The sequence below is a fragment of the Diabrotica undecimpunctata genome, chromosome 3, assembly GCF_040954645.1.
Source record: "Diabrotica undecimpunctata isolate CICGRU chromosome 3, icDiaUnde3, whole genome shotgun sequence".
Classification (NCBI taxonomy): Eukaryota; Metazoa; Arthropoda; class Insecta; order Coleoptera; family Chrysomelidae; genus Diabrotica; species Diabrotica undecimpunctata.
Genome location: NC_092805.1, coordinates 143,870,358 through 143,894,424, shown reverse-complemented (window position 1 = coordinate 143,894,424; position 24,067 = coordinate 143,870,358). Strand labels below are relative to the sequence as shown.

General features: G+C 33.5%; 1 pseudogene; it reads left to right on the top strand.

Annotated features, from left to right (window-relative positions):
• Positions 1 to 2,192: 2,192 nt before the first annotated feature.
• Positions 2,193 to 23,336, top strand: LOC140436074 (uncharacterized; annotated as a pseudogene).
• The last annotated feature ends 731 nt before the right edge of the window (positions 23,337 to 24,067 follow it).

Here is a 24,067-nt window from a genome sequence, read left to right as displayed (position 1 = left end):
CGTTTGTCTGTAAATGATTTAAAACAATTAAATATTAATGTTTTTTCATTAACTGTTAGAGGACCAATTTTTCGGCGTTTACACGGCACTTCCAAATTTTCCATAACACTAGTATACACAATAAACTGCACCTTGCAACTGAAGTACCTACTTTTAGTGAACTGTTAAGAATTTTGAATACGCCACTTGGACCTTCCTATATACAAAATGGAAAAACCCACTATCACATTTTCTGTGGAATAAGTTTAGAAGGTAATTATCTAGTCAATTACTGTCGTAGATTCCTGGAATTAAAGAATTAAATGTTTGATTGTTGAAACCCTTACTTCGTGGAATGCACTCATTTCAGATAAAATAAAACGTTTTATTTTATCTAAAGAATTAAACTTTATTTTGCAAATAGGCAAAGAATTAAACTTTATTTTGCAAATAGATAAAATAAAACGTTTTATTTTATCTAAAGAATTAAACTTTATTTTGCAAATAGGTAGGTACTTATTAAACTTTTATTGGTTATATATAACCAATAAAATAAACATCTTACATTTCTTGCAAATTCATTAGTACCTGTTAACCTCCATCACTCCGACACTGGAAACATTATTTAGGGATTAGTAACCCTCACAACTATTGTATTCTATTCTGCTCCAACCTTTATACCTGGTGGTCATACTCAATTTAAAATTGTTTTCCCATATACTTCTGTAAACTTGTTGACAAATATCTGTTTTTCATTGAGTCACCCGTATCAACAGTTTAGGGATTTGCATACATAATTTATTGTTTTATTACTCTCTCATACATAAAAATACACTATAAACCAAAATTTTGTTTATAGAATTCATTATTGAGTTGAAAATAGGTATTATCAGTACATAATGTCAATAACTGAATTATAGCTGATATATTTAGTCTTGTTTTAGTTGCCAATGTATCATCATTCTCTAATTTTGTTTTTATGCCAAAACTTACTAAAACATTATTTGAATTAAATTCAATATTCGATAATTTATTTAAATACAACTTGGTAGTTAAATGAAAATTCTAGAACATAAGAAATTATTAATAAAACAAATAATCCAATTCTAATGATATAATGATGTCACTAGATGTACATTTTTGCGAAATTATAAATTTAAGTTCTGTATTTACTACACTAATATCAAATTAATCGATTCGTCAATCAGGTTTGTGACTTTTGACAAAAAATCAAACCAATTTTCTGCGCCAGTTTTTTATGATACATTGAAAGAACAAAACGAAAGACAATTTTCTAGTTATAGAAAACTAAAGAGAGTATTAAATTGTTGAAGAAAAGATCAATTACAGAATTTTCAGACGCAGTGTCTAACGTCGTAAAGGAAGTGACACGTTTAATTATGAGTCACCCTGTCGTTCGGCAATTTTACCAGGAATATATACCTTACCCGCCTTACTCACGTTTTGTATATCATTTAAAAAAAACACAAAGCAAAATGTCGCCCGCACATTAAAATTTGTTTATGTGTGTTTCAGCTACCAGACGACTAAGACAAGACACTGGTTGGGTGTTAGAATATCAAGATAAATAAACATTTCGTTAAGGCAAACCGACCTGTATATTAACTGTCGGTACTGGAAATCTACATAATCTAAACAAGTTATGCGTAAGGCGACACTGCTTTTAACAATCAAAACAAACATAGAACATGAATTTTATTAACTTCTACTCTGTCAAATTGCATTTAGATGTAGTATTTAATGTACTAGCTATAATATAAGAAGACATTGGTGGTATAAAGGTCGGTGAATTAGTTGTAAAATAATCACAGTTTAAGTGTTGAACAAAAGAAAATAATATTTGATATTTGATAATTTGTATTGATTCTAAATTTACAAATTTAATTCAAATGTACAACTATTAGCACCAATAAAAATGTTCGATGTTTAGATTATCCTCTGATTTAAGTCATAATCAAGATTTGATAGGCTTCTAAAGGCCTCTTAAAGTGGAGGTGAATTCTTGAGTCTCCAATGTCGAAATGGACGTCGTAGCAATACAGGAAACCAAATAATTGACGAACAGCATAACCATAAAGTTTCCTGGCTACGACATCTACAGGAACGATCATAGAGAAAATTCAGGAGGCACTGCTATCCTAGTGAGAAAAGGTAGTCCACACACCAGAATACTAACACCACAACTAAACACTATGGAAGCAACTACAATTAAAGTACAAATAAAAATGAGGCAAGAAGATATCAGAATTACCTTTGCATACGTAAGGCTACGATATCGTATAATAGACGACGACCTGAACGCGTTCCTGAATATAGAGGAGTCGTCCATAATAATAGGAGACCTAAATGCTAGATCCCCAAACTGGAACGATAGAGCTGCGAATACAAACGGAAGATTACTGAACAACTATCCAGCAAACAGTGAAGACACAATGGTAATAGGACCCATCGAACCGAAACATTTGCCAATAAATGCTTAACCCACCCATCTAGACATAGTAGTAGTTAAAAATCTAGGACTACAGACCGAGATCAGAACATTAAACAAAGGATCACAAGACCACAGCCCCATACTACTAGAAATAGGAACATGGGAAGAAAACAATACAACAACAAGAAAAAGAAAGGAAACAAAGTGGATAAATTATAAAAGACGTGAGTATTGGAATCAACAACGTCCAAGTGATAAACAATCCACAAGAAATAAAAGAAAGAGTCCTAGAGTTCAAAAACATCGTACAAGAAGCACTCAGAAATAGCACTACTGAAGAAGAAATACACATACATAACGGGAAGGTTTTGAGACATAAACCAGAAAATTAAGAACATGAGAAGGAAAAAGAACAGAGCCAAAAAGAGAGCTAGAAGGACAAAAAACCAGGAGGACAAAAACAGGACAAATCGGTTGAACAAAGAAAACAGCACTAGCACAATAGATAAGTCGACAATGAGATAACCACGTTCAAGAAATGGAGGAACAAGGTCCAAACATACAAAACATATGGAAACTACAAAAAATACTAAGAAATGATAGAAAACCCGTACCTCCACTACACAGTGAAAATGGAATTGTCTACACCATAGATGAAGCCGATGTGATGAGGAGATCTCTCTAGAGAGTGTGTACATTAAATTATCACCAATACTTCATCGAAGAAGTCGAGGAACAACAAGAAATGCCCTAAGAACAAGAGGAGATAATCACACCTACATCTTCTCAAAAAATAAACGAACTAATAAAAAATAGCTTAACGAAAAAAGCACCTGGTCTAGATGAAATTTCAAATAGAACTCTGAAGTATCTACTGGCAAAGACGATAATAATTTTAACCAATATAACGAACGCAATTTTTAGATACAGGCATTTCCCAAATCGATGGAAGGAAGCCCACATTATCATGATTCCGAAGCCAGGAAAGAATACCATGTTTCCGCAAAACTGCAGGCCGATAAAAGCTTACTGCCAGCAGTCAGCAAGATCATAGAGAGTAATACTAAGCAGACTACAAGCTGAAACATACGAAATAGTACTAATCCCAGAAGCTCAGTTCGGATTTAGAGCAGAACACTTTAGCGAATTACAAGTACTTAGACTGACAATACATAACAGCTGGATTTAACGAAAAACAGTAACTTGGGTCACGTTATGAGACATAATAAATATAGAGTACTACAACTGATCGTTCAAGGGAAAATAGACAGCAGAAGGGGTCCAGGGAGGAGAAGACACTCGTGGCTTCAAAACTTGCGGCAATGGTTCGGATTGTCATCTGCTGAACTATTCAGATCTGCCGTAAACAAAGTCAGAATAGCCATGTTGATTGCCAACGTTCGGAACGGACAAGGCACATGAAGAAGAAGAAGTACACAGGAGCAGCGTTCCTAGATGCAAGCAAAGCCTTCGACAGGGTTTGGCATAAAGGCCTAATATACAAAATGAGAGGCTAATTACCCTCGGTAATAACGTAATCTTTCATTCTGCGTTTAAATTTTTTAAAAATACTTATTAGTTTTCTCAGGATTAAAAAAAAAATAAATATACAAACACATTTAAAACACATTGAAAATTTTGACAGGAGACATTTTGCGCCTTTCCCCTTAAGTGTTATAACTGTTTTTACTTATTGTACATGTCTAGTTAGGTTTTTTTATTGAGAAATGTTGTTTAAATGTTTTAACTATGTTACCAAATACCTACAAGACTATTTTTACTTGTTTTTTACCAAATACAAGTCTAGTTAGGTTTTTTTGATTGATAAATTATGTTTAGGTTAACTTTATTACCCAATTCGAGTCTGTTTTTACTTATTACATGTCTAGTTAGGTTTTTTAATTAATAAGTTCTGTTTAAGTGTTTAACTTTATTACTAAGTGTCATAAATAAACAGTAGCGAAGCCTAAAATGCGTTTTTATTACATTTACCAGAGCTGTTAGGATAGAATTAATAATAACCGGTTAATCTAATTAAAAAGGCATTATTAATCACTTTGATCAACAGCTAAGGTTATTATTAATATTTACCGGTTATTATTAATACAGACCGGACTTATCACATTGACCGTAACATATATATATATATATATATATATATATATATATATATATATATATATATATATATATATATATATATATAAGGAAAATTAAAAAGAAGAGGAAAAGATAAAATAATTAAAATCATTTCGACTTGAACAAAATTAAAATTGCATAAATATTATGTTTGGCTAATCCTATAAAAATATCGACAGAGAGAAGTACAAAGCCGCAGGGCCGCCGCTACCATGTGTGCCAAGTGTGCATCGCACACGGGCGGCCAACAATAGGGGCGGCAAAAAGCAGTCCACTGATGATAATACTTTTTAAAACGAAAATAAATTCAAATAATTAAATAGTAATGATTGAGATAATTCTGTGAACTCTAATATTCCAAACAATAATAATTATTCAGTACGTGATAATACTTAAATTCGTTTCATTTATCATGTATACTTCTTTTTTTCATCTTAATCTAAAAAAAATGTCAGAAAATATTATTTATTGTATGAACTGCCGCCCTTTTGCAGGTACAGTCATAAAGCAGTTTCGGGAATACTTTTTAATTCAAAGCGGCTGGCGGCTTTCGGACTTCAGTTATTTGAGATTTCACACGTAGATACTTTACAAGAATTTAGGCAAGTGGTTGTAAAGTTTCATATGGTTATGTTTATAGATGGGTTATCATGTCTTATGTTCAGTCTTAGTTGAGAATTAGATGAATTTAGACACGCTTTTGATAAACGATTTTGTTTGTAAAATATAGTAGTGTACCCGTTTCTTTTGCACAGTAGGTACTGTATTTCGAAGTAACGTTGAGATCAGAGCAATTTTATTCGTATACGCGTTACGGCTACATATTATTTGGAGAATCATTATTTGGACAACTTATTTGCAGTGTTTTTGGATTTATTTTGTTAAATTCGCCCGGCTTCGTTCTTAAGTGATAATTTCAAAATGTCCGAAATAAAAAGAAAACGACTTTCAGGTTTTTAATATAGAAAAATAAAAGAGGCAAAAACTGAGTAGAAAAAAAAACTTAGCGGTGCACTGGAATCGTTTTTGATGAAAAACATACATGAAAATATAGAAGACTCGGATATAAATTTAGGACCTTCAACTTCAAGCGAAGTCCAAACCATAGGATAAAGTACCAACCAATTGAATATTCCTGCGGATAGAGACGTATGATTTGATGACAATAATAGCGATAGTGCGAGTGCTGATGCTGAAACGCCTGAACCTGAAACCACCAACCAAAACAGAACAATTAATGTTCCAGTTAATCTGGATTGCAATGTAGGAAGCTCCAGCATATACTTGGTTTCAGATGATCCCGGAAAATGGCCTGCAAATATCAATGAAAGTGAAGTTTAATTTGTGGTTGAAAATTTTCCTCAGCAAATTACAAAGATTAACTTCCCCAGAGATACAAATAATAGGAAATTTTCAGAAATTTATTATTATCGCACATTACCTAATCAAGACCAAATTCCTCGTCCGTGGTTACTTTACTCATTATCACTAAATAGTGTTTTTTGTGCACCTTGTAAACTATTTTGTTGTGATGAAAGCAGCCGACAATTACTTACTGGGGTAAGTGACTGGCAACATTCAGCTACTATTTTAAAAAGACATGAATCCGGTGCAGCTCTTATTATAGATAAAGATAAAGATAGATAAATATTTTCAAAAACTGTTTAAACTATCTACAAACATTAAAAAAAGGATTAACAGTTGACTCTGCTCATCAAAAATTATATGAAATGGAGAAAAAACATTGGGGCGCACGTAGAACAAATTAATAACAATTGTAGTAAGATGTGTTTCTGCTTTCTGCAATGATATCTATAGAACATGAAGTGTGTGCGACATTGGACATTAAAGATATTGTCAAAAAGCTTTCCGAGACGAAAGCCCGAAGTGCGTTTTTAGTTTTTTTATGTGTTTATGTTTCTATTCACGGTTTATTTTAATTAAATGGACGTTTAAATTAGGATATTAGGATATACATATTCTGGAAGTTGGATCATGGTTATTAAATTAGGATAATGGACGTTTAAATTAGGATATTACAATAATTAAACTATTATTGTTATATTATGCATCTTCTGCATATTTCTTTAAATAATAGTCTGTATGTCTAAATTGTTGGAAGGGGGCGGCAAATATTAAGTTGCACACGGGTGGCCAATACCTTAGCGGCGGCCCTGCAAAGCCGGTATTTAAATTTTGTTGTAAACGATAAAGTATTTCGGTTTTTCCAATAAGCCGTAGTTGTAATATCTATTAAAATATTTATCTATTATGCGGCGTTCAGACAATGAACGGATTAGGACTAAGAAATTTGGGTAGAAATTATGCAAGAAATATAAATGTTTTGTTTGGAATCAAACAATTGACTTTTTTGTCAGTAATTCGAAGTTGGGAAAAATATAGTTTTGCGTACTATTGATTGAAATTGATTTCGAAAATCCAAGAAGTCTTTAAATTTGCTACTGAGATGGCATAGAATGTGTTCGTCAATTTCATCCTTAATAATTTGCCCCATTGTGATAACGAGATTTTGAAGAGAATTTTTATTTTACGGCTAACATTTTGTTCTTGAAGATTGCTAAATTATATTGGTTATAATAAAAGAGAAAGAAAAATATTTTAAGTCGTGGGAGCTGTCAACTGTGCTGTTCCCAAAGTTCCTGTTTGTATAATCATTAAGGTATCCATATTTATCTATAGAAGAGCATAAATAAGAGAACGAAGTGTAAATTTCCTTGGACTATTACTAACTAGACTATTAAAATTCAGAAAATTAATTTTTTTCGACAGAACATTCCAAGATTTTTAATTTGTCAAGCGTGCTCGTAAGTTGTATGAGATTAGAGATTTTTTAGCCTAGGCAATGCTAAAAAAACTTCTTCAGAACCTGATGATATTCCAACAATATTTATTGAGAAACTACCTAAAACAGTAAAGAATATTGTAGTTGACATCTTTAACAATATTTACACAAATAAAACGTTTCCTTCAATATGGCGTCAAGCAATTATAATTCCTTTTTTAAAAATGAATAAGCCAAAAAACTTACCATCCTCCTATCGTCCAATATCCCTCACCAGTAATATTTGCAAAGCAATGGAGAGAATATTGCGTAAAAGACTGAAATGGCACTTGGAAAAGAAAAAATTTTTTACTCCAATACAAAGCGGATACCGTTCAGGCAGATCGACAGCTGATAACATTGTTGCACTAGAACCCGAAATTCATAAAGCATTTACAAATCAACAAAAAGTAAACGCAACTTTTTTCGACATCAAAAAAGCTTTCACCAAAAACTTTCTTCAAAACAGGTCCATACAAGTAAAAACGAATGGATTCATGTCAACATCGAAATCACTCCATAATGGACTTCCTCAAGGATCGGCCTTGAGTCCACTATTATTCTTAATCGCAATAAATAATATAACAAACCACATAAAGCTTCCCATAAAAGCTAATCTTTTTGCTGATGATCTAGTAATATATGTTAAAAGTAAAAATATAGAATTAGCTAAGCAAATTTTACAGAGAACATTAAACAGCTTAGAAATGTGGTCTTTAGAGACTTGTTTAACTTTCTCAACTGAGAAGACTAAAATAATAATGTTTGACAAAAGAAGAGCAGAATACAACTTAAACTTGTATCTAAATGGTCATTCTCTGAAACAAGTCAGCGAAATCAAATTTTTGGGTGTAATATTTGACTCACAACTCACATGGACTTCACATATCAACAATTTGATCAAATCCTGTCAACAAAGAATAAACTTGCTAAGAGTTTTATCCAATCATATATGGGGTTCAGATACTAAAATTGTTCTAAATGTATATCAGACATTAATAAGAACCAAACTCGACTACGGATGCATCTGTTATGAAACAGTAAATAAAAATCAACTAAAAAAACTGGATGTTATTCAAACCACATCTCTACGACTAATCTTTGGAGCCTTTAGAATTACTCCAATAAGAAGCCTTCAAGTGCTAGCAGGAGAAATGCCACTCTACCTCAGAAGACAATATATATCACTATTCTACGCTTCAAAAATTCTAAGCGCAAAGGATTGTACCTTTTTCGCAAGTTTAGTATCGGAAGAATCACTAGAACAATACACAAATTACACCAGCAAGACAGTACCATTTTACGAACGAGTTAAAAGATTACCGTATTATATCAATCAAATCACCTTGGCACCCATAATAATATAGCAGACACCTCCCTGGACAGTTTCTTTACCAATAGTAGACCTCTTCTTACTTAATCACGATAAGCATTCACGCATTTCTGCTGAGGTCAGGCTTCAGAATCATGTAAATTCACTCAAATATTCCACTTACAAATTGTTCTTCACTATGCCTCTAAAGATTGCAACGGACTAGCAGCTGCTACTGTATCAGAAAACGTAATTTCTGCCACTAGATTAACTGAAGACTGTAGTATTTATACCGCAGAGCTCCCAGCGATACTTGACGTACTAAATTATTGTAAAACCACAAATGAAAAACAAATGCTAATATTATCAGATTCATTAAGTTCTTTACATGCCATTAAGCATGTTTATCCTACACATATCAATCTATTCCTAATTAAAGACGCGTTGCAACAGCTCCAATTTTCTGGAAAAACCAGAAAAATCATTTATGTGGGTCCCATCACATGTCGGAATAACTGGTAATAAGCTAGCAGACAAAACACCGTTTGAAGCAATAAACAATGTAAACATTCCGACTACAACAGGTATACCAATATCAGATACTAAAACTTTATTCAAGACTCATGTAAATAAAATCTATCAAGAAATATGGGATCAAACAAACACAAACCTTAAAAGCATCAAACCAGACGTATCTTCGACAAATCTTCCTATACCACCAAAACGAAAAGACCAGGTAATTATCAGCAGACTCCGGCTTGGGCATACACGACTTACGCACGGCAACATAATCTCCAAAGAACCACTACCAATGTGCCAAAGATGCCAAACACCTTTCACAGTCAACCATATAATAATAGAATGTCCAGAGTATACCTCAGCCAAGGCGATATTCAATATACCCAACAGCCTGAAAGAAGCACTGGTTAGAAAATTCAATGAAGTTCTGTCTTTTTTAAATTACTGTAAACTCTATAATAAATTATGATTTAATTTTTGTTACATGTACATACTTACATGTATATTGTACCATATTGTTGTAAGTCATGACTTTTAAAATGTACCTTATTTTTAACAATCTGAAATTTACACTTCGTTCTTTTATTTCTGCTCTTCTCTAATTAATTTTCCAAAGGTAAATATTAATTACCTTGTTAAACTTCTTCAACTTCTTAAGACTTCTTGGATTTTCGAAATCAATTTCAATCAATACTGAACAGTAGTTCAGTGACTAGTGAGTGTAGTAGTGTCTGGGGGCTCGGAAGACTGAGACCTCGGAAGCCCTGAACAAGACATCAGAGAGGATGTCGAAAGCTCGGCAATATATATATATATATATATATATATATTACGGTCAATGTGATAAGTCTGGTCTGTATTAATAATAACCAGTAAATATTAATAATAACGTTAGCTGTTGGGACCAAAATTCATAAAAGTGGCCTCTTAATATGGCGGACATATCCGAAAATGCAAAGGCGCTAAATTTAAGACTACGTTCCAATATTATTATAAGCACTATGTTCCAAACACTTAAAATACTTTTTTTAACACTAGAGCATAATAAAGTTTCAATTAAATAACGATAATAGTCTAAAATGTGACACAATTGTTAAAAAACTTCAATATAAATAAGCTTTCATGTTACAGTTGGGACAAACAATAACATAACCCTACTAAATTTGATTTCTTAAACAAGGAAAGAGACTCTCTTTTCTTGTTTAATGGGGCCTCTCAAAATGGCACTTCCCGTCCAACAACATTTTTGCCCCCACTACCTTTACATTCCCTCTTCCGATGGACATACCTTCTATGTATCAAAAAATGGTGCTTTCTTTTAAAAATCACCCCCATTGCATTCATTTACTGCTGTTATCTATGATGTTAACTATATAGAATGGAGCAGTTTTCTGCCCCTAAAGCTGAAAGGAATATCATCTGGCTTTTCCCTGTACACGAACGATTGTAGTTCCGTTGCATCAGACTACTATATCTTTAAAGTTAGTCTATTTAATCAGGAGATCCATTAAGAATTTGATAATTCATAATGACTGCCTTAATATTACCGAAAACCTCTTCACCGTTACCAATCTAGTCAGGTAGCACATTTATTTTTGTTAATTAAATTACCAGATTTTTTTTTCGAATTGCTTAACCAGTCTTCATTTATTTTGTTAAAGTCAAACCGTTAATTTAAGAAAATTGTTGAAAATTAGTGGACGCTAACAAAAATCAGTGACTCATTTCAAAAGAAATCGTTGACAGTTTTTACGCTTGAGGTACGCTGCCGACAGGAAAGAATAAATCTAACCGAAACAAGATTTAAAGTTGGCCGCGGAATCAAAATTAAAAGTGACGAAAATAAGAATAGGTGAAAAAATAAAATCGACCAAAGATATGCGTGCATTGAGTTTTTGTTAATAATCCAAAAATAAAAATTTTAATTTGTGTTATACCTGCTCATCTGCGCTCGTTGTACTTAAGCATAGTATCTAAAGTATTAATAGACCAATACAGTTGGACCTAATTAAATTTTTTGATTAGAAATGTAGGATCTGTCGTAATAAATAAAAACAAAATTTAAGGCTAAAGTTTTCTTAATACGAGGATATATTAACTGAAGACGGGAATCATAATGAAAAAACCAAAGTTAATTAAGTTTAAAAGAAATATATCATTTTTGGACATATTTTATTTTACTAGAAAAACACACAGTAGAAGAAATTATTCAAACAAAAGAGAAAGCAATCCCAGCAGCAATTGATGATTGCATCCCTAGTAGATAAAAACTAATAGAGTATAGAAACTTTATCTAAAACTGCAATTTATACCTTCTTGTTATGTCATGATCACGAGAAGATCACGAAGAAGATTTCCTTTACATAGGTAAAGGAAAAACCGAGGAAGATAAAGGTTTATTAACAGTACTTCTCTACAAAAAGTAAAAAAAATACACAGAAATTGGAACGATGGGAAAGAAAGCTATTACGCAAGATTTATGGAGGGACAAAGGACAATGACGGCGTATGGAGAAGAAGACCAAATAAGGAAGTGATGGAGACTACAACAAACCAAGCATCATACAAAAAGTAAAAGTACAAAGAGCATGTTGGATTGGACATGTTTACAAGATGTCACAAACAGACATGCAAAAAAAGCATGTCTGTGGACATATTAACAGAAGGAGCGGGTGGAAAGCGCAGACGAGGAAGACCAAAAAAGAAGTAGTCAGAAGAGGTTACAACTGATATAAGAAAACGAAGAATACCGACCTAAGAGGAAAAGACGAAAAACAGAGACGAGGGGAAAAAAATTGTGAAGAAAATAGAAAACATGAGCCTCCAGGCCTCAGGAGCTGTTATATATATTATAATAATATACTTCTCTACAAAACGAATGTTGGACCGTTTCAATTTTAGAATAAACCAAAATACGATAAGAAAAAGCCTTGCCGAAAATGTCCTGCGCCCGGAACCTACTGGCCCAGTATTCTCCAGAGAGAATAAAAAGCCAAAGATTGCATGGATATTTTTCTAATGACAAGTGAAATAAAGTATACCTACAAAAGACCTGAAGAACCCTGCGCAGTCTAACATTTTAGGGACTTTACAGTATGGTAATGGTGTAAAGGTGTGAGATGGGATTTATTTGGAAGCTAGTACAGCGTTAGTTCAAATATATTGAGGGCGGCTTGTAGCACATAGGTACGTTACGTACATTTTAGAACATGTCACTCCATTTGCACCATTTGTTGAGGAGAATTTTATGCTTATACATGATAATGGCAGGCTACACATGGCAAGAATTGTGAGCGATATATCAGGAGTTGGAATTCTTGCCTTAATTTGGCCTGCGAGAGAAGTGTCGACCTCAACCCAATCTTCTTCTTAGAGTGCCATATCCCTACGGAACGTCGGCGACTACCATACTTATAATACTGTTATACTGATCTCGGTCTTGCGCTACGTGTAGCAATTGGTCCGCTGTCAAACCTGTCCACTGCCGCAAATTCCTCAACCAAGAGAGTTTCTTCCGTCCTATCCATTTCTTTCCTTCGATTTTACCGTTGAGAATTAGCCGAAGGAACTCATATCTTGGTCCTCTGATTATATGTTCAAGATATTCTAGTTTACGCCTCTTAATAATATTTAATAGAGTCCGTTGATGTCCCATTCTTCGAAGAACTTCTTCATTTCTGGTTCTGCTAGTCCATGAAATTTTTAGTATCCTTCGATACAACCACATCTCAAACGCCTCGATTTTATTCATGATATCGGCGTTTAAAGTCCAAGTTTCACATCCATACAAAAGTACAGACCACACGTAACATCTTGTAAACTTTTCACGGATTTCCAAATTTAATGAGTTATTGGATAATAGAGGCTTGAATTTTTGAAATGAGTTTCTTGCCTGTTCAATTCTACATCGAATTTCGAAGAATGGATCTAGATTTTGGGTAATCCAACATCTAAGGTATTTGAATCTCTGAACTCTCTGCAGCGGTTGTCGGTTTAATATCAGTTGGGTTGCGCCGATATCCACTTTACTGGTCACCATGTATTTAGTTTTATCGATATTTATCGACAGTCCCCAATTTGTGCATTCCATGTTAACTCTATTGATTAGCTCCTGCAGATCGTCGATGTTTTCAGCTAGAATCACAGTATCGTCGGCGTACCGTATATTGTTAATTATTTCTCCTCCTATGATAATTCCTTTTTGATCTTTTAAAGCTTCCCTAAATAGATTCTCAGAATACACGTTAAAGAGGGTGGGAGATAGTATACAGCCTTGTCTTACGCCTCGTTCAATACTGATTGGCTTTGATTCTCTGTTGTTGGTATTAATAATGGCTGTTTGGTTCCAGTAAAGTTTGGCAATAAGTTTGATGTCTTTCTCATCTAGTTGGATGCTCTGCAAGGCGGTAATTAGTCTGGTATGCTGAACGCGATCAAATGCCTTTTCAAAATCAATGAAGCACATATATACGGGTTTTCTTACCTCCCAACATCGTTGAAGGAGTGTTTGCATAGAAAATAGTGCTTCTCTAGATCCAAGGCATCTCCGGAACCCGAACTGCTCTTGACTAATTATTTCTTCGCACTTGTTGTTAATTCGGTTTAGAAGAATATGCAACAGTATTTTAACGGCATGGCTCATTAAACTAATGAGTCTACAATCGCTACATTTCTTAACGTTTGGTTTCTTAGGTATAAAGATCGATTTTAACCAGTCCGATGGAATTTCACTGGTATCATATATTTGATTGAAAAGTACAGTGAGTTCTTTTATATTGTCATTTGAGAGTAATTTTAGCCATTCGCTGTATATTTGATCTGGTCCACTGGCTTTGTTGTTTTTGGCTTGGTGTATGGCTTTTTCCACTTCAGCTTTTAAGATTGATGGTCCTGTATTTGCACTTAAGTTAGGTAGTGATCCCCGATCATCCTTAAATAATGCTTTAATGTAGTTTTCCCATTCCTCCATTACTTCGTCTTCTAGGGATAGTGCATGACCTTCATTATTCGTTAATGTTATGGGTGTATTTCTTTTGTGTACTGTAACTTCTTTTATTTTCTTATGCGTATCAAATTAGTCATGTTTTCGTTGCAATTCTTCTAGTTCCTCACATTTTGCTCGTATCCATAACTCTTTGGCTTCCCTGATTTTTCTTCGAATCAGATTATGCTTTCGTTTATACTCTGAGTTATTTCCATTTTTAAGCTGTCTTCTTTCGTCCATTATTTCGATTATTTCATCTTTCATCCACGCTTGCTTTTTATAATGGGTGACAGTTCCACTTTGCGTTGAGTGGCTTAAACATATTCAACCCAATAGATTATGTTTAAGATACGGTAAAAAAACGAGTACGATAACTTCCTAACCCACCAAATCTATCAACGCATTTTGCCATTAATTGAAATTTGGGAGCAGATTGATTAAAATGAAATAATAACAGTAACAATAATAATTCTTAGTATGATAGATCGTTGTTAAGCAGTAATACAGGCCAGAAGAGTCTGGTTTTTATTATGTTTATTACCATAATTGAAATACTTGCTTTAATTTATTTTTTTTATCTTTAAAAATTTTCCATTTTGCTTTTTTATGATATCAGTCTTATTTCAATACATTTCTGGTAAAAATATCACATTTTATTTTAGTTGTTCTGAAACCAACCAACCAAAAAATAAAAGAAAAATAAAAATATATTTATTAGGTTAAAATAAAAATTTTAAAATTATTTTTGTAAGAAGTCAGCCGCTTCTACACTCTTCAATTTGCACTATTTACTTTATATCTTGTCTATCTCTAATAACGTCCGTAAGTGTATAATCAAAACCAATTTAAAGTGTATGTAATTAATAAAACAAATTATTAAACAATAAATTTAAAATAAGCAATACGATGCTGACACCCATTACAAGTTAGAGATGATTTTAATGGTACCATAACACTTCGAATGAATATTTATTTAAGAGAGCCGATGTTCTTAAAAGTCATTTACAAGGCAATAACAATCACCGTAATGTAAACGAGCACTCGATCGCAAGCATCATTTATTCCGATAAAGAGACTTTTTATGTAATTTTTTGAACGAAATTTACAAAGAACAGCTTTATGAACTTCACAACTATTTGTAGACCAGTTAATCGGGATATGTTTAAGTACATGTTAATAAAAAAGCAGCTAAAAATAAAAATGTCTTTAACAAAAAATCCTATAAAAAATGGGTACATGATATTTTCACTAAAGCTTATCAAATAATAACAATATAATATAAAACTACAAACCTAAGCTGCTTTCAGACCAAGTAGTCCTGTAATTGTTTCATCATATTACTCTATCTATGGGTTGTCATTTATACTTCTTTACATTGCTGCCATTTTATTTAGCCGCTTTTATCCACTTTTTCCTTAGTCTACTTCTCTTTGTAATTCCCTCTTGTATTTTTAATGGTATGGCTTTAGCATTTGTTCGGCCATTCGTCTTTTCTAATTATTGTTTCCCTATTCTTGGTAAAGTCATTTGTTGATAGTCTACATACATATTTGTGCGTCTCTCTCATCCATATTCTATGTATACTCCTCATAAAGACCTCAAGGTTTTTCTTCTATCCATCCAGTCCCTGTTAGAAGATTTTTTGTCAGATTCACACAATATTATAATACCTTATCCGTTGTCCAGTGCTTTTATTTATATGCCATAAAAAATCTCTATTTATTTTGATCTTTTTTGTTCATGATCTGTGATTGTCATGGTTGGCTACAACACTAATGACATAAAATGAAAAAAAAAAAAAAATTGGAACAAGCATTCAACGAGAAAATGGCTAAATCGAAATAAGAAGATTCGAACGATACCGTCGATATCAAAAGTCGATATCGTCTAAATGGGATAAGGCAGTAACGATTCTTTTTCTTCTTCTTCCTCTTTATAAGCAATTATTCTGCTTGTTCATTGGCGGATTAATAACTCTATGGAAGGTTGTCACTTCGACGACACGGGTCTCCTCCATTCTGCTTTTGTGGTTATTCCATTCTTTTTTTGTATTTTGTGTCCATTAATTTCTACACTGTACGTTACATTTTCTTCTAATATCTTTACTTCTATTTCGAGTTCTCAGTGTATTTCCTGTAATTCTTCTCAGTACTCTCATCTCTGCCGTTTCCAGTAGCCTTTGTGTTTGGGCCGTGTCGGGTCTTGTTTCTGAGGCATATGTCATTATTGGTCTTACACTGACTTTATAAATTCTTGACTTCATCTCAGTGTTAATGTGTCTGTTTCGCCATATAGTGTTATTAAGGCATCCTGCCAGTCTATTTGCTTTTTGTACTTGATCTCTCACTTCTTTGTCCAGGTCTCCATAGCTACTCAGTGTAATTCCCATGTATTTTATTTCCAATACTTGTTCAATACTGATTCTTTTCATATACATATATACATTCATATACAAAATTCTTTTGCTTTTATATTAAATCTGTGGACCAGTCTTCGCAGACTATCTTCATCTTGGGCTATCAATATTGCGTCATCTGCGTAAGAGTATTTTTATTTCTTTGTTTCCCATTCTGTATCCTCATCCTTTCTGAACGCTTTTAATGATTTCATCCATAATCAAATTGGAGAGCATGGGGCTCAATGAATCCCCTTGTCTTATTCCACTGCCTATTTCTATGGGTTCTGTAAGTTTTTAATATTAAGGGGAACTTCTCTATTATACAGAAGATGGATTACATCTTTGAGTCTTACTCTGTCAAAAGCTTTCTTTAGATCAATCAGACACAGAAATGCTGGTCTATTTTACTCTAGTGATTTCTCAGTAATTTGCTTTATAACGATTATTGCATCTGTACACGATTTTCCACTACGAAAACCCTGTTGTTCATCTGCTAAACTTTTCCTCTGATTTATTGCACTTGTAAAATTTTAGTTGTAAGTTTTAGCGTAGTATTTAATAAGTTTATACCTCTGTAAATTTCTGGCTATTTTTTATCCCTTTTTTTTTAATAGTAGAATTATTTCGCTCCTTCTCCATTCTTCCGGTATTTTATTGTGTTTTATAATTTTATTAATTAATGTTGTTAATTGTTCTGTCATTGCTGCTCCACAATAATCGGTTCATAAATAAATCGGTTGATAAATAAATATCCCCAAAATAAAATACATGACGAACCTCATGCCCAGTAACAATTTAAAAATTCAAAAAAAAACGAAGCAGAACTTGTTGATAAATACATGTACCTTCGACACGAAATTACAATAGGCAAGGACAACCAAACTAGTAAGGCATCAGGAGGAATAGTACATGGATGGGCAGCATATGGAATTCTTAAAAACGTTTTTAAAGACGGCAACATAACGATTCATCTGAAAAGGAAAGTCTTCGATCAGTGTGTTCTGCCAGTAATGACATACGGTGCGGAAACACTGTCCGTAACAAAAAACAATGCTTTAAAACTAAGAGTAGCACAAAGATGGATGTAGTGTTCAATGATAGAATTAACAATAAAAGATAAGATTAACAAAAGACAGAACCAGAATTACAGATATTGTGGAGAGATCTTACAAATTGAAATAGAGATGGGCTGGCCACGTGACAAGGATGAAGGATGGAAGATGGACAAGCAATTTAACTGAATGGAGACCAAGGACAGATAAATGAAACAGAGGACGCGACCTACATGATGGCAATATGATCTGCGAAAGATGACGAAAAATTGGATCCATACAAGGCGCAATACAAGACTAAATACAAAAAAAAGGAAACAATAATTAATACATATTATTGGAGATTTCAACGCAAAGGTTGAGGTAGGACTAGAAAATGAACTAGTTTTAAGCTTCGTGTTTGACAAAAGAAATAAAAGATGGGACCAATTGATTTAATTTTGTAAACAAGAATAACTTACAATCATTAATACCTTTAATAAACTGCCACCAAGAGATATTTTTCGATTATCAGAATTATATTATTTTAACAAAAGGTTTTGAACTGCTATCATTTTATTCAAAGCCTTCCCAGAGACGTTTACTCTAAATATAATCCGCTCATCTGCAAATTTTATTTGCGGCTAAAGTGGACCAAAACAGGGAAACCAAAGAAAAAAATTGAGAGAGGAAAACTACAAAATTAAGAGACCAAAGGAACAGTTAGTTATGAACCAGACCACGAATTAACATCGATCGTTTCCTGAACCATAGTGTAGAAACTACTTGGAGCTTGATTTACGAACGTCTATCTTTCATCAATTTTGTGAAAACTGTTAAGAAACAAGAAAAGAATAGAGAATAGATGATTGATGAAGTCTTGGATATGATAAACTAAAGACAAAAGGTGAAACTTATGTATCAAAAAATATTTAGTAATTAATAGAGATGCAAAAGGAATGTACAATAGCCAAAGAAACTTTTTTTTCGTCTTTTATGAGGGGATGGTCCAAATGTTCGAAACACTCGGTCATAGAAGGTGAACAGAACCGCTTTCCAGCCTCGATTATGCAGGATTATTCAAGCGTGGCCATGATGATATCCGAGACCGCACGCAGGAGTTGGTCGTACACCATCGTCGTCAATACTCAGTCTACTCTGAATCCAACTCACGCCAGATATGACTCACCTGGTACGGTCTTTAGAAGATTTTCACTCTCACACACAACAAAAAGTTGTACAGACGACTATTGTGACGTACATGTTTGATTTCTAGACTATGTGAAAGTATTGCCTATAACGACTACGGATACTTATTAAGTTACACAAATAAAAATAATTTTAAACTCTAAAAATAGTTTAAACTCAAGAAACAGGTATTAAATTAATCTTAAATCAGACGTATAGAGACAAGTTTTGGAAAAGAAAATATGATAATAATCATTACAATCAGCAAATACCGGATAAACTGTTTTATTATAACAAACAGTATTACAAAGAAAAATAATGATAATTACATAAAGGTAAAGAGTTTAAGAACATTAAGTCAGTAAGTAGTTTAAGTAAAGATGATACTAGTTACACCACAAGTGAGATTTTGGGTACCTATATTAATTTTATTATCTATTTTATATTTTAAAACCACTTCAGTAAACTAAGAGTGAATAACGCTTTTATAGCGTCATCTGCCACCTCTTAATTTTAGAGTGATTAACTGGTCTATAAAGTTTATGTAATTTTTTGAAAGCAATTCACAGAGATCCGTTTTATGGTCTACACAATAACTATCACTTATAAAGTTGCAGCTCTGTTAAAGTCACTGGGTCGATTTATATCTTCCTCGTCTCTGCCAAGTTTATGAGCACAGACATAGAGCTACTATTATCTGTCCTCACTAGAAACTTCAAACGTCTGCCGGGAAAAACGCTTTGGATGTTACTTACTAACGGACGAACGCATCCTTGCAAGAAAATACCTTTTAAACACTGGGTGCAAACGTTTTACTGTTCATTCATGGAATGCCATTGCTATATATTTTAATACAATTGACTATATATTCACCTAATGGGTAAATTTCGAGTATGAGGTGAAATAGAACTGTTAATAATAAAAAACAAATTATTATGGATTCATTAAAATCGATTTTTAAATTGTTAAAGCTTTCAACTTCTATTTAAGGTAGAATATATATTTTGTTTCAATATTGTCATAAAATGTTTAACATTGACAACTAACTATTTTGAAGTCTTTAAATTTACACGTATTTTTTACAACTTTTAGTAATAACTTTTCGGGAAGAGCATGAATAGTTCCCTCAATCTCAGATAGACATTGAGCAAGAAATTCAATTTACTAGTTTAAATACACTGCGATTGTATTCCTGGATGTCAGTAATGCATTCGGCAGAATATGACATAAAGGACTTATCCACAAGATGAGTCACTCGAATACAGTAGGACATTGACGTGCCTTTTCTCGTCATTTCTGGCCAACAAGAAGTTCATGGCTCAAATAGAGCATGTCCTGTCTGAAGCTAGCACAACCTGTCTACCGCAGAGAGCGATACAGTCACTGTTTCTTTACACCATTTATACTACAGACACACGCACCACACCGTGCACTAAGCTTAAGAATTGGTAATACTAACCTAGGGAAAAGAAACCTACAAGTCACACTAAATCATCTGGAAGATCGGAACATACAATGGAAAATCACGGTAAATTCAGAAAAAATACAGGCTATCATGTTCCAAAGAAGATTCGGAAGAAGCGACGACCTAGCTAGGATGTTTAATACGAACATAGACTGGTCCAACCAAACAAAATACTTAGTAGTGATAGATTGATATACACACCACACGTCAACAACATTATCAACAGACGCAAGAGATTAAGAAGCATACTCAGAGCCATAATAGGAAGATACGGTAAGTTAAGACTGACAAAAAAACTAAGACTGCAAATTAGTATAATTATATCAGCATTAAAATATACATCAACATCATCGATGGCGAAGAAGCGATGTTGGTAGAACCAACAGAAAGAAGATACCAATATATTTAATATATTAAATATGTAATTAAAAATATTTATTTTTTACTTCTTTTTTTTTCTTCTTCTAATGGCGCTAAAATCCTTTGTGGGTCTTTTCCTGCTTAATATCTTCATCATCATATATCCACCTTTTACTGGGCCTTCCTCTTGCCTTATTTTCTTGGAGTTTCCATCTCTGGATTACTTCTACAGCTCGATTATCTGGCATTCTTTTTAAGTGGCCAAGCCAGTTTTGTCTTTGTGACTTTACAAATCTAACGATATTTGCGCTCTACATTAATTCTTCCAGCACATAGTTCATTTTTATTGTCCAGGAACCATTGCTACAATGGGTTGGTCCAAATATCTTTCGTAATATTTTTGCGCTTAAATAATCTCAATTGATTTTCATCAGTGGTTGAACCACTGATCTAATTACTGTTTTATAGGTTCTAAGCTTAGACTCCGATAAGTCTTTGTAAGTATAAAAGCACTTAATACCGCTAAGAATCCGTGCTTGGATTTCTTGATTGACGTTGTTGATGTCATTTATTATTGAGATTAAGTAGGAATATGTGGAAGCATATTCATAGGTATGGTTGTCTACCTGCAGATTCTCATGTCGATTCATGGCAAAAACAATACCCAAAGAAGAAAAATCTGGGAAAGGAGAGACAGTGGGATCCAAATGTTTGGAAAATGAAGAAACTGGAACTCTGGCCAATAATTTTTGGGAAATGGCTGATCATGACAAACTGAGCGAGTATTGATGTACATATGTTCTCAGATAACAGAGAAATGTTGCAAAGTTAAAAGAGTCCAGAAGAAAGAAACTGGACATATGAATATAATTTGCAGTTAGCAGAACACCGACTCTAAGTTTGTAAAAAACATTTTTGGACACTTTAAACATAACAGATATGTGGTTATATGCTTAATATGTGGTGGAGATATGCTTGGTCGCCATAAGAACAGAGCAAATGCTGTAGATGAAAATATTAAAAATTCCATTCGTACATACATATATAAACTCTATTCTAGCAAAAGAACCCCACTACGCAAGAAAAGAACAACTATGATATATTTTGATGAATCTTTAACGCTTCCCAAATTGTATTCACTGTATTATGAATGAATATTAGACAATCACCCATGCATTAAGCCAGTCACCAAAAGTTAGTATAGACACATATTAAATACTGAGTTTAATATGGGCTTTTTGCACCGAAAAAAATCAGTGTTTTACTTGTACTCTACATAGCACTAAAGCACAGAAAGACCAAATAGAAAAAGAATATGCTTTACATATTGCAAACATACGAATATGAATCTTGGACCTTACGACAAGCAGAAAGAAGAAAGATAGACGCCACCGAAAAGTTCTGTTGAAGAAGAATTTTACGAATTCCGTGGACCGACCGCAGGACATTATTTCAATTTTAAGTGAGCTTAAAGTCAGCAAACGGCTATCCAGCCAAATTCATCTCCAACAATTAATACACTTTGGACATGTTATGAGAGCAGATACATATAATATGGAAAGACTTATTACCCAAGGAAGTGTAGAAGGCCATGGGAAAATCTCCAACAAGATGGATCGATCAAATTACAGGCATATACAAATGGCCTATGCATGAGATAAAAGAACTGACCAGAAACAGAGATCTTTGGAAACGGACAATCACTACAATCACGATGATCACTACACTCCCTCCGGGGAGTCAGGGTTGAAGAGAGAGAGAGAGAGAGAGAGAGAGAGAGAGAGAGAGAGAGAGAGAGAGAGAGAGAGAGAGAGGGAGAGAGAAAGAGAGAGAGAAATATTATAAACAAATGTGTTGTACGTGAAGCCAAAAATCGCGATAAAGAGGTTTCTAAGACAGTTGTAACTGCCTGTTTTGATTTGCAAAAAATATTAACTACACCCCAATCAGAGGTATCATTGTTTTATTATAAAAGGAAGTTGAAAATGTATAGTTTTACTATCTTTGATATTGGATCTGCGAAGGTTATTGTTATGCAAGTATTATAAACCGTTTTATAATTTGTAAATGCCCATTTTGTAATAAATAAATTTTTTCGCCAGTGAGTGGCTCCACCTTTAACAAGTCTAATTAACAATGGCGTTAATGTTTTGGCTTAGCCTGTAGCTAAGCCAAAAGATGGAAAAGATAAAAGAGAAGTTAAAGATAAAACAAAAAATAGTATGCGAGAGTTACATATCCGCAAACTATGGCTTAACATTTGTGTAGGAGAATCTGGTGACAGGATTACTTGAGCTGCTAAGGTATTGGAACAACTTACAGGAAAACAACCTGTATTCTCAAAAGCTAGGTATACTGTCAGGTCTTTTGGTATCCGTCGTAACGAAAAAATTGCTGTACACTGCACAGTCAGGGGTGCCAAAGCTGAAGAAATTTTAGAAAGGGGCTTAAAAGTCAAAGACTATAATTGAGACGTGATAACTTCTCTGCATCTGGTAACTTTGGTTTTGGTATTCAGGAACACATCGATCTTGGTATTAAATATGACCCAAATATAGGTATTGATGGTCTTAACTTTTATGTAGTATTAGGCAGACCAGGATTCAACGTAGCTCACAGGAGAGCAAAGACCGGCAATAGCGTCGTGGTTCTTTCAATGACGTCTTGAACTCCTGATCTTTGCCTCATTTGTTGGTTTGTTATGTGGTCTTAAAGGCTCACGTTCAGCATTGCACGTTCCATGGCTCGTTGTGTAACTCTGAGTTTATTCGCAGATTTTTGCGTGAGTGTTAAAGTCTCTGCTTCATAAGTTTGTACAGGCAAAACACATTGGTTATAAACCTTTCGATTGAGACACATGGGAATTGAACTTTTTTGAAACTTTTTTCGTTAGTTTCTATTTCTTGCTGATACTTTTTTTATTGGGTATATACCATTAAAACAGGACATATCTTTGTGCTAAAATTATTTTGACCATTTTTTATTTACATTTCACATTCACTTACTAAAGTTGCTTGTACCAAGAGCTTTTCATCTAAGCCAAATTTCTTATGTGGACATATTTGCTGTGTCTCACGTGTAAATATTCTTTACGGGTACATTTTTTTTCAGAAATGACATTCACACTGGTACTGGCACTGGTACTTTCTACAAAATTAGTGTTATTACCGTACGTAATATAATCCACCACGTTGTCTCACAGACGCCACATCACTATTCAAAATAAATAAAAAGAAAAAGAGCAAACAACACTACACTCTACTAACGAACTGCTTCCCAACTAAAACGCTTCGCACTGGCATCCGGTGAGTTATAAAAAAGATAAGGTAAGATGGGATCAAACGTCGCTGCATTTTAAGCTTTCTACAATATTTGATTGTTTAAAAAAATTGTGTGTTT